The following is a 9,629-nucleotide window of genomic DNA, read 5'->3' as shown; positions in this document are numbered from 1 at the left end:
GGGTCTTAACCTTTCTGTGCTCCAGCCCGTCCTTTCGGCCAGTACCTCCCTGCCTGCATACTCGCCTGTATCCACCCATCTGCATACCTGCCGTGTTTGCTTACATCCACCAGTCTGTGCCAGCCTAACCTGCCTGTTCCTGAGTCCCAGTGTGTACTGGGTCCTATCCCGCCTGTGTTCCTACCTGCTAGTGCCTCCCTGTCTGCACTCTAGCTGTGCTTGCCTGTACCCCTCTGCCTGTATTGTTCCTGAGTCCCAGTGTGTACTGGGTCCTATCCCGCCTGTGTTCCTACCTGCTAGTGCCTCCCTGTCTGCACTCTAGCTGCGCTTGCCTTTACCCGCCTGCCTGCATACCAGTCGTGCCTGCCTATACCCTCCAGTCTGTGCGCCAGCCTAACCAGCCTGTTCCAGTAATCCCTGTGTGGGTCAACCCCCGTGTCCGGAGTTTGACCTGGAGTAGCACCTGGTCCCTCTGCCCGGTTTCTCCCTGGTGCACTGGCGTCGTATGCCGTCGTGCCATCTTGGTCGGATCGGCCAGATACTTAGTCACGCCCCTCCAGGCACTCTCCGGTTCATGGTCCAGTGGAACCACCACAACACCCGCACACGCCAGTCAGTCCGGGCGTGTGCATAACAGCATGCTCAGGCCATGGTTCCCGTTGAGCCCCACGGCCTTCGCTCTCTGAGAAGTTTTCCAGCGAATACATGCATTAAAAATAAATAAATAAAATTTATTTTTTTTTTTCTCAGCTGAGTTCCAGGCGAATTACGCACCCGTCCAGATGGATCTATCTGCTCTCGTTCCTGCGGATCCGCCACGTTACTATGGGGATGCAAGACAAAGTCGTGCATTTGTGGAGCAATGCATGCTACACTTCAAGTTCTACCCTCTATGTTTTCCCACCGATCGGGTTAAGGTGGCATTCATTATGTCTTACCTGGCGGGTGATGCCTTGGAATGGATCAACCCCCTATATGAAACACAGGATCCGATCCTCCTGGACCTAATGGCCTTCCTGGTGGCCTTTCTAATGGTCTTCGATGATCCTAACCCGGAGGCTCCTGCTGAAGCTTCACCTCCCAATATCCCGGAGCAGCCCCGATGGGTAATGTGTGTGGGTAGCGCAATAGTCCTCCAGCCCAATGAGACTACTGTCCACCCAGAATCTTCACAGGGTGACTACGCTTTCCGGAATACATCTCCCAACCTCAAGAGGCAGTCCAGACGTGCTAGACGTAGAGGCAAGCCGTCACGCCAGGGTCTGTCCTCCCTGAGACCTCCTGACCCCAACCTTGAAGTCCCTACTGAAGCTTCATCTCCCTGTATCCCGGAGAAGCCCCAACGGGTAATGTGCGTGGGTAGTGCTCCGGTTCTCCTGCCCGAAGAGACTTCTGCCCATCCAGACTCCACACAGGAGAACTTCCTGCACCCGGCATCAGATGCTTCACCCACTTTAACCGGTGTGCATGTCCAAGGATGCTCCAAAGCTGTGGTTACCTCTGAGTCTGTGCACCTCTACTACCTGGCGGAGGACCCCCTGTTGCCTCCTGAATCCTCCGGGATACCACTCGATGACAAATGGAGAGAGACTTCTCTACACTCGGTACTCGATACTTTGTCCGCTTCGTCCTGTGAGCCTGACAATCGGTACCCCAAAGTGGTAGTTACCCCCGAGTCTCTACACCCCTCCGACCAGGCGGAGGACCTCCAGTTGTCTCCAGAACCCTTCGGGGTGCTACCTGGTAGCGAAAGGACAGAGACTCTCCTATACTCTGTACCTGATACCTCGCTCGCTTCGTCCAGTGAGTCCAACCTAGTGTACTCCGAAGCAGAGGTTACTTCCGAGTCTCTACACCCCTCCGACCAGGCGGAGGACCTCCAGTTGTCTCCAGAACCCTTCGGGGTGCTACCTGGTAGCGAAAGGACAGAGACTCTCCTTTACTCTGTACCTGATACCTCGCTCGCTTCGTCCACTGAGTCCAACCTAGTGTACTCTGAAGCAGAAGTTACCCGTGAGTCTCTACACCCTTCTGACCAGGCGGAGGACCGCCATTTGTCTCCAGAACCCTTCGGGGTGCCACCTGGTGGTGAATGGACAGAGACTTTCCTATACTCGGTACCCGATACCTCGCCTGCTTCGTCCAGTGAGTCCGACCTAGTGTACTCTGAAGCAGATGTTTTCTCTGAGCCTCTGCACTCTTCTGACCCGGCGGAGGACCTCCAGTTGTTTCCTGAATCCTCCGGGGTACCACCAGATAACAAAGAGACAGTGACTTTTCCTCATTATGTACCTGATAACCTGTCTATTTCTTCCTGTGAGCTTGACAAGATGTACCTCGAAGCAGAGATTACCCCCAAGTCTCTGTCCCCCTCCAACCCGGTGAAGGACTTCCAGTTGTCTCCTGTACCCTCTGGGGTGCCACCTGAAAATATGTGGAGAGAGACTTCCTTGTGTGCTGTTCCTGGTACTCCACCCGTTTCGTCTGTTGCTGAGGATGGCTGGATAGGAGGTAGCATCCTAGCTAACCAGATGAGATCAGTTTTTCCTGTGGACAGTGGAAGTGATCTCCTTGAAGTGAACGACTGGTCCTCGAATTCCCTGCGGAAGATTCTGGCAGGCCTGAAGAAGAGGGGGCGTAAGGGGGGGGGTACTGTAACATACCTGGCGGCGTCCTTGCATGGTGGTCCATCTCCCACTGTGCAAGAGCGCGCACTTGATCTCCAGTCCAGAATGTCTCTCTGGCTTCCCTCCATGCTGTCTGTTTGCGTCTGTTTCTGCTGCTTAAGGGCGGCGCCCGATCACTTCCTGCTTTTTGTACCTGCTGTGGGTCACACCCCTTGTGCGTCCTCAGCCTATTGCTGTCTGTTACCTGGTATATAGCTCAGCTGCTCCCATCTATTCCTGCCTGAGCATAGTGTTTCATTCAGTGTGTGCTTGCACTCTGAAGGTGCCAGGTCCCGTTCTGTGTTCTCTTGTCTGCCTATCCTGGAGGCTGTATTTCCAGGCCTGTCTGAACACGCTCCTAGCCTGTTCCTCCTGCCTTCTAGGGGCCGATTACCTAGACCCGTTCCTGTATCTTGTCTGACCTGTCTGAACACGCTCCTAGCCTGTTCCTCCCGCCTTCTAGGGGCTGATTACCTAGACCCGCTCCTGTATCTTGTCTGTCCTGTCTGAACACGCTCCTTGCCTGTTCGTCCTGCCTCTCTGGGGGCCGTATTCCCAGACCCGCTCCTGTATTCCGCTGCAGTGTCGGTCTCCTCCGTACACTCAGTTCCAGTCTGAACTCTCTCCTATCCTTTACCTGTTTTGCCTCTATGTCCGTTCCCTTCCTTTTTCTGCAGAGTCTGAACTCGTACCTAACTCCTGCTTGTTGTCTCTGTACTCCCGTTTGTGAGTTTGTGGTCCAGTCGCTACTTCTCTGCTAGTACCCTGTGGGTGTCTGGCTCTGCCTTTCCCTTCCTGTCTGTTCCGTGTGAACAGAGCCCTGTCCCCCCTACTCAGCCTAGCCTGCTCTGACTCCTTTGCTCACCGCTCCGGCGGTTCTAGCCTGCTCTGACTCCTTTGCTCACCGCTCTGGCGGTTCTAGTCTGCTCTGACTCCTTTGCTTACCGCTCCGGCGGTTCTAGCCTGCTCTGACTCCTTGCTCACTGCTCCGCAGCCTTGCTCCGCTCTGACCCTTTTGCTCACTGCTCCGGCAGCCTTGCTCCGCTCTGACCCTTTTGCTCACTGCTCCGGCAGTCCTGTCCTGCCCTGCTTCTGCCCGCTGCTCCGGCAGTCCTGTCCTGCCCTGCTTCTGCCCGCTGCTCCGGCAGTCCTGTCCTGCCCTGCTTCTGCCCGCTGCTCCGGCAGTCCTGTCCTGCCCTGCTTCTGCCCGCTGCTCCGGCAGTCCTGTCCTGCCCTGCTTCTGCCCGCTGCTCCGGCAGTCCTGTCCTGCCCTGCTTCTGCCCGCTGCTCCGGCAGTCCTGTCCTGCCCTGCTTGTGCTCGCTGCTCCTGCAGCCCCGTCCTGCTCTGTTCTTGCCCACCGCTTCGGGCGTTCCCTCTCTGCTGTGGTTGTCTACCGCATCTGCGGTTCTGTGACCCAGTCTGTACTGGGTCTTAACCTTTCTGTGCTCCAGCCCGTCCTTTCGGCCAGTACCTCCCTGCCTGCATACTCGCCTGTATCCACCCATCTGCATACCTGCCGTGTTTGCTTACATCCACCAGTCTGTGCCAGCCTAACCTGCCTGTTCCTGAGTCCCAGTGTGTACTGGGTCCTATCCCGCCTGTGTTCCTACCTGCTAGTGCCTCCCTGTCTGCACTCTAGCTGTGCTTGCCTGTACCCCTCTGCCTGTATTGTTCCTGAGTCCCAGTGTGTACTGGGTCCTATCCCGCCTGTGTTCCTACCTGCTAGTGCCTCCCTGTCTGCACTCTAGCTGCGCTTGCCTTTACCCGCCTGCCTGCATACCAGTCGTGCCTGCCTATACCCTCCAGTCTGTGCGCCAGCCTAACCAGCCTGTTCCAGTAATCCCTGTGTGGGTCAACCCCCGTGTCCGGAGTTTGACCTGGAGTAGCACCTGGTCCCTCTGCCCGGTTTCTCCCTGGTGCACTGGCGTCGTATGCCGTCGTGCCATCTTGGTCGGATCGGCCAGATACTTAGTCACGCCCCTCCAGGCACTCTCCGGTTCATGGTCCAGTGGAACCACAACACCCGCACACGCCAGTCAGTCCGGGCGTGTGCATAACATATACCAGGATAGGGATGAGGGGTACCATCTATATCAGGATGAGGGATGGGGTGCCATGCATACCAGGATGGGGATGAGGGGTGCCATGCATACCAGGATTTGGGATGAGGGGTACCATGCATACCAGGATAGGGATCTGGGGGGGCAATGCATACCAGGATTCAGATGAGGGGCCATGTATACCAGGATAGGGATGAGGGGTACCATCTATATCAGGATGAGGGATGGGGTGCCATGCATACCAGGATAGGGATGAGGGGTACCATGCCTACCAAGATGAGGGGTACCATGCATACCAGGATAGGGATGAGGGATGGGGTACCATGTATACCAGAATTGGGTATGACGGAGCCATGCATACAAGGATGAGGGGCGCCATGCATGGCAGGGTGGGGATGAGGGGAGCCATGCATTCCAGGATTGGGGGTAAGGGGTGCCATGCATACAGGATTGGGGGTGAGGGGTGCAATTCATACCAGGATTGGGGATGAGGGGTGCCATGCATACCAGGATTGGGGATGAGGGGTGCCATGCATACCAGGATTGGGGATGAGGAGTGCCATGCATACCAGGATTGGGGATGAGGGATGGGGTACCATGCATACCAGGATTGGGTATGAGGGAGCCATGCATACCAGGATGAGGGGCGTCATGCATGGCAGGATTGGGATGAGGGGTGCCATGCATACCAGGATTGGGGATGAGGGGTGCCATGCATGCCAGGATTGGGGGTGAGGGGTGCATGCATACCAGGATTGGGTATGAGGGAGCCATGCATACCAGGATGAGGGGTGTCATGCATGGCAGGATTGGGATGAGGGGTGCCATGCATACCAGGATTAGGGATGAGGGGAGCCATGCATTCCAGTATTGGGGGTGAGGGGTGCCATGCATACCAGGATTGGGATGAGGGGTGCCATGTATATCAAATTTGTTGTGAGGGGGCCATGCATACCAGGATTGGGGATGAGGGGTGCCATGCATACAAGGATTGGGGTTGAGGGGTGCCATGCATACCAGGATTGGGGGTGAGGGGTGCCATGCATTCCAGGATTGGGGGTGAGGTCAGCACATAACAGGATGGAGGAACAGGATTCGGGAGCACAAATACCAGTATGGGGGCAGCACAAATACCAGGATGGGGGCAGCACAAATACCAGGAGGGCAGCACCTACCAGCATGGGAGCCCATATACCAATAAAAATGCTCGCCACCCGGGCATAGAATAGACTTAATATCTAGTATTGTATAACACAATAAACTAAAAATAAAAAGGATAAGGCTATAGGCTTGACACAATAATTATTTTGGTGAAAAGTACAGGTGGCAAGTATGTGTCATATACAAAAATTGAAGTGTGTTTGGGGGTTAATTAGTTGGAAGGATTATTATTACTACAAAACAATATAACCCGTTTAAAGAGGCTATGCATTATCGTAAAGACGTTGGATCAGGTGAGAGGGCGTACGAAAAGTGAGACGTCAGGATGTGTAAACTAGAGTCACCCCAGACATGAAAATGACTGTGTATAAAAGGTAGGAAGAAGTTGAGGCACATGGATAATTTGTGATGATTAGATAGGATTTCTTGGTAATGGGGGTGCCGAAATGTTTGGGCAGACCATAAATATAGGAAATTTTTCTTCCAAGTGTCCATCATAAAAAATGGAGTTCATGATGAGTTTCTTTTTCTTAAAACTGGAGGAGTTCATCCTCATGTTACAGGTCATAGTAAATGCACCAATTGTGATTGCATTTTCATTAGTAGACATGTATTACTAATAAATGTAAAAAAATTATTTTTCAATTTGACAGTAAAAGTATAAGGCTAGATGTAGCGCCCCGAGGGCTCGGTCGCTACAGAGGTATTGCACCTCTGCCAGAGGTGTGATATTCCACTTCCGGGTAAGGATGGAGTATGGACCAGGGCTCAGGTAGCTGCATGCAGCACACACACCCCATTTCCGAGGGACAGCTCAACGGTGCTCCCATTAGACAGTAATGCAGGCACGACAGACCATGTCCCTGGCTGGAGTGGGGAGGGGGGACGAAAACCCGGTGATGTAGGAGCAGGAGGGGATGGTTCCTGAGCGTAGGTAGGAGCTCATTGGTTGCTGGTCACCTGGGCTCATGTTCTAGAGGGAAGTATAAAAGGTGGGCACCATCTTATGTGTCACCCTGACCTGGATGCCACAAGTGTAATTAAAGCTGTGTCTGAGAGCAAGGGGGAGGTTCTCTTGTCAGGGGAACTTTAGCATGCAATGCCTCCTGTCTCAGGCCAGTAGGGGGAGCTGGCTGCCCCTATAAAATCTGGTACTGAGGGCAGGGTTAGAGAGAACTGGATTGCCTGTCTCAGCTCTGAGACGTGTCCCAGAGTGGAGCAGGACAGAAAGTTGCATTGTAACCTAAGAGGAAGTGTGGCAGTAGGAGAGCCACAAGCCAGAGACAAGAGGCGAAGAGAGCCTGTCTTGGCAGAGAAAAGACTTAACTTTACCAGACTTTGGTGTCTGAGGCTGGAAGGATTCCACATCCCCCAGCAGAGAACCAGTCCGCAAGGGACTGTATATTCCTTGGCCTAGGAAGCCTGGAGGCCCTGCCACAACCGAAGGGACCAGTAAAGCCGTACAAGGCTGGAAGCAGAAAGGAACCCACGTCGCAGGCCATACAGGCGAGAAAACACGGAAAGCTCGGAAACGTGGGCTGTTACCCTATCAGGAGGAGATAGCCAGAAGGAGCGCAGAAAGCACGGTAGGCCTACACCCTCACCCTGACCAGGGCCAATTTCCCCGTTGCTCTCAGACATCCAGGTCCCCTCCTAGCTGGGACTGTTTGTGGGTCAGTTTTCCTGTTTAGTAAAGACCCTGGACTGCAACCTGTTGTCTGTGTGCTCCTTGCTCCTCCAGCACTATCAGCACTGGGACTCTCACTACCATCACTCCCACCATCCACTATACTGCCCTGGGGCCGCACTCTTCCCGTGGGGAGTCACATTACCCTAGCTGCACACCTCATCAGCCCCAGCGGTCTGCATGCAGCGGCGGTTCCTAATAACCGCAAATCCACCGGTGGCGTAGTCGGACATTATCAGCAGAACATAGCAGACTACCATTGGCCTGACCACCCTGAGCCACGGAACCGGGTCGCCACTACTACCCCCATCGTCTCCCTATTGCCCGGATCCGAGTACCCCACGGCCCAGGGGGCGAGTCACTTACATCGAGGTTCAGGTTCAGTTCAGGTTCAGTCTGTTCGGTGGAGAACGCAGAGGAGAAGACAGGGAGCAGAGGCTCTGTAGGAGCTCTGCTCAGAGGCAGGCCGAGAGAAAAGGCCGGGGCCTGAGAGGAGAAGGAACGGAGGAGAAGAGAAGGAACAGGAAAGGGAAAGAAGTGGCCAAGAAACAGAAGGGCTCAGGAACAAGAAGGTGGAGGGGACCCTAAGGACCAACGTGAATTGGGTGACGGGTCAGGCAAGAAGATTGTACCGGATCCCAATTTGGTGGAAGCTAATAATCTTCAGCCAAGAACCGGAGGTCGTGACCATCACTTGGTGCGACCCCTTGCTAAACCTTGCTAGGAAGGCATACCATATAGGGTAGCGGGACACGGGGCCCACATTTGCCCGCATAGACCCGTGGGAGCTGGACAAAAGCTTGGTCACTGGCGGGGCATGAGCCGAAGGAAGGATAGGAAGGAGCTCTGAACCATATTCCGGAAGTGCCTGGGGGTTGACCGAGTCCCTCACCTGGTGGACACCGCACGGCTTGGGTGGTCACTGCTTGCGCTGAAGTGACCCGGAGCATATGAACTGTGAGTAAAAGACATTGGACTGCAGTATGTTGTCTGTGTACTCCTTGCTCCTCCAGCACTACCGGCACCTTCGACTCTCTGCACCATCACCCCCACCATCCTCTACACTGCCCTGGGGCTGCACTCTTCCCGTGGGGAGTAACACTACCTCAGCTGCAAACACTATCAGCCTCAGCGGTCTGCCTTGCAGCGGCGGTTCATAATAGCCGCAATCCACGGGTGGCGTAGTCGGACATTACCTACAGCACATCATAGACTACCACTGGTCTGACCACCCTGAGCCATGGGACCGGGTCGCCACTACTACCCCCATCGTCTCCCTATTGCCCAGCTCCGAGTGCCCCACAGCCCAGGGGGCGAGTCAGCTTTGGCGTAGTCGGCAGGATTGTGACCAACCTGCCACAAATGGGTATTGCGCGCCTGAAAAGAGACTGTTTTATCGAATTGACTGTGTTGAAAAATGGCGCCCGCCCCAGCAGAACGGACGCCATAATGTGCGCGCCAAAAGACGACAGGAGGCTACCTCCCATCGTGGGCCAGGTCCCAGAATGGCACCAAAGAAGGAGTCCGCCCCTACCAGCCATGAGTGCGGGTGTGGAGATGTCCATCAACGTGGGGGGGCTGCCACTGAAAGTGATTGTCACCAAGTTGCCACAGGACCACCCCCAATGGGGGCGGGAAAGGAAGAAAACTGTGGGGCAGGGCGCGGTCTGGATCAGTCTAGACAGACCGCACCTGGGAATGGAGGAAGCATTCAGCAGCACCAATACCTTGACCTGGAGCCCGCTGCAGGCTGAACCGCCATGCAGCCTGGCGGAGATCCTGGCGCAGCTCCCCAGAGATCCGGAGCATACGCAAGCTGCACTGGAAGACCTGGATCAGAGGATGGTCCGGGCGCAGCGGGATGAGCTTGCCGGGTGGAGAGACGAACTGGCCCGGCAGGCTGGAACCCGCCAGCGGCAGGCATCACCCGCACCCCTGAGTACGCCTGCCTCTGAGGATGGTGAAGGAGGAGTGAAGGCCGGAGACGACGCCGCGGAGGGAGCCACGAGGACTGAGGCAGGTAAAGGGGATGTTACCACCCCAGGCCCAGCAGC

Source organism: Phyllobates terribilis, unplaced genomic scaffold (assembly GCF_046119375.1).
Source record: "Phyllobates terribilis strain yellow unplaced genomic scaffold, ASM4611937v1 Scaffold_9__5_contigs__length_417890890, whole genome shotgun sequence".
Lineage (NCBI taxonomy): Eukaryota > Metazoa > Chordata > Amphibia > Anura > Dendrobatidae > Phyllobates > Phyllobates terribilis.
The sequence above is the reverse complement of the archived record's forward strand: the minus strand, read 5'-3'. Positions refer to the sequence as shown.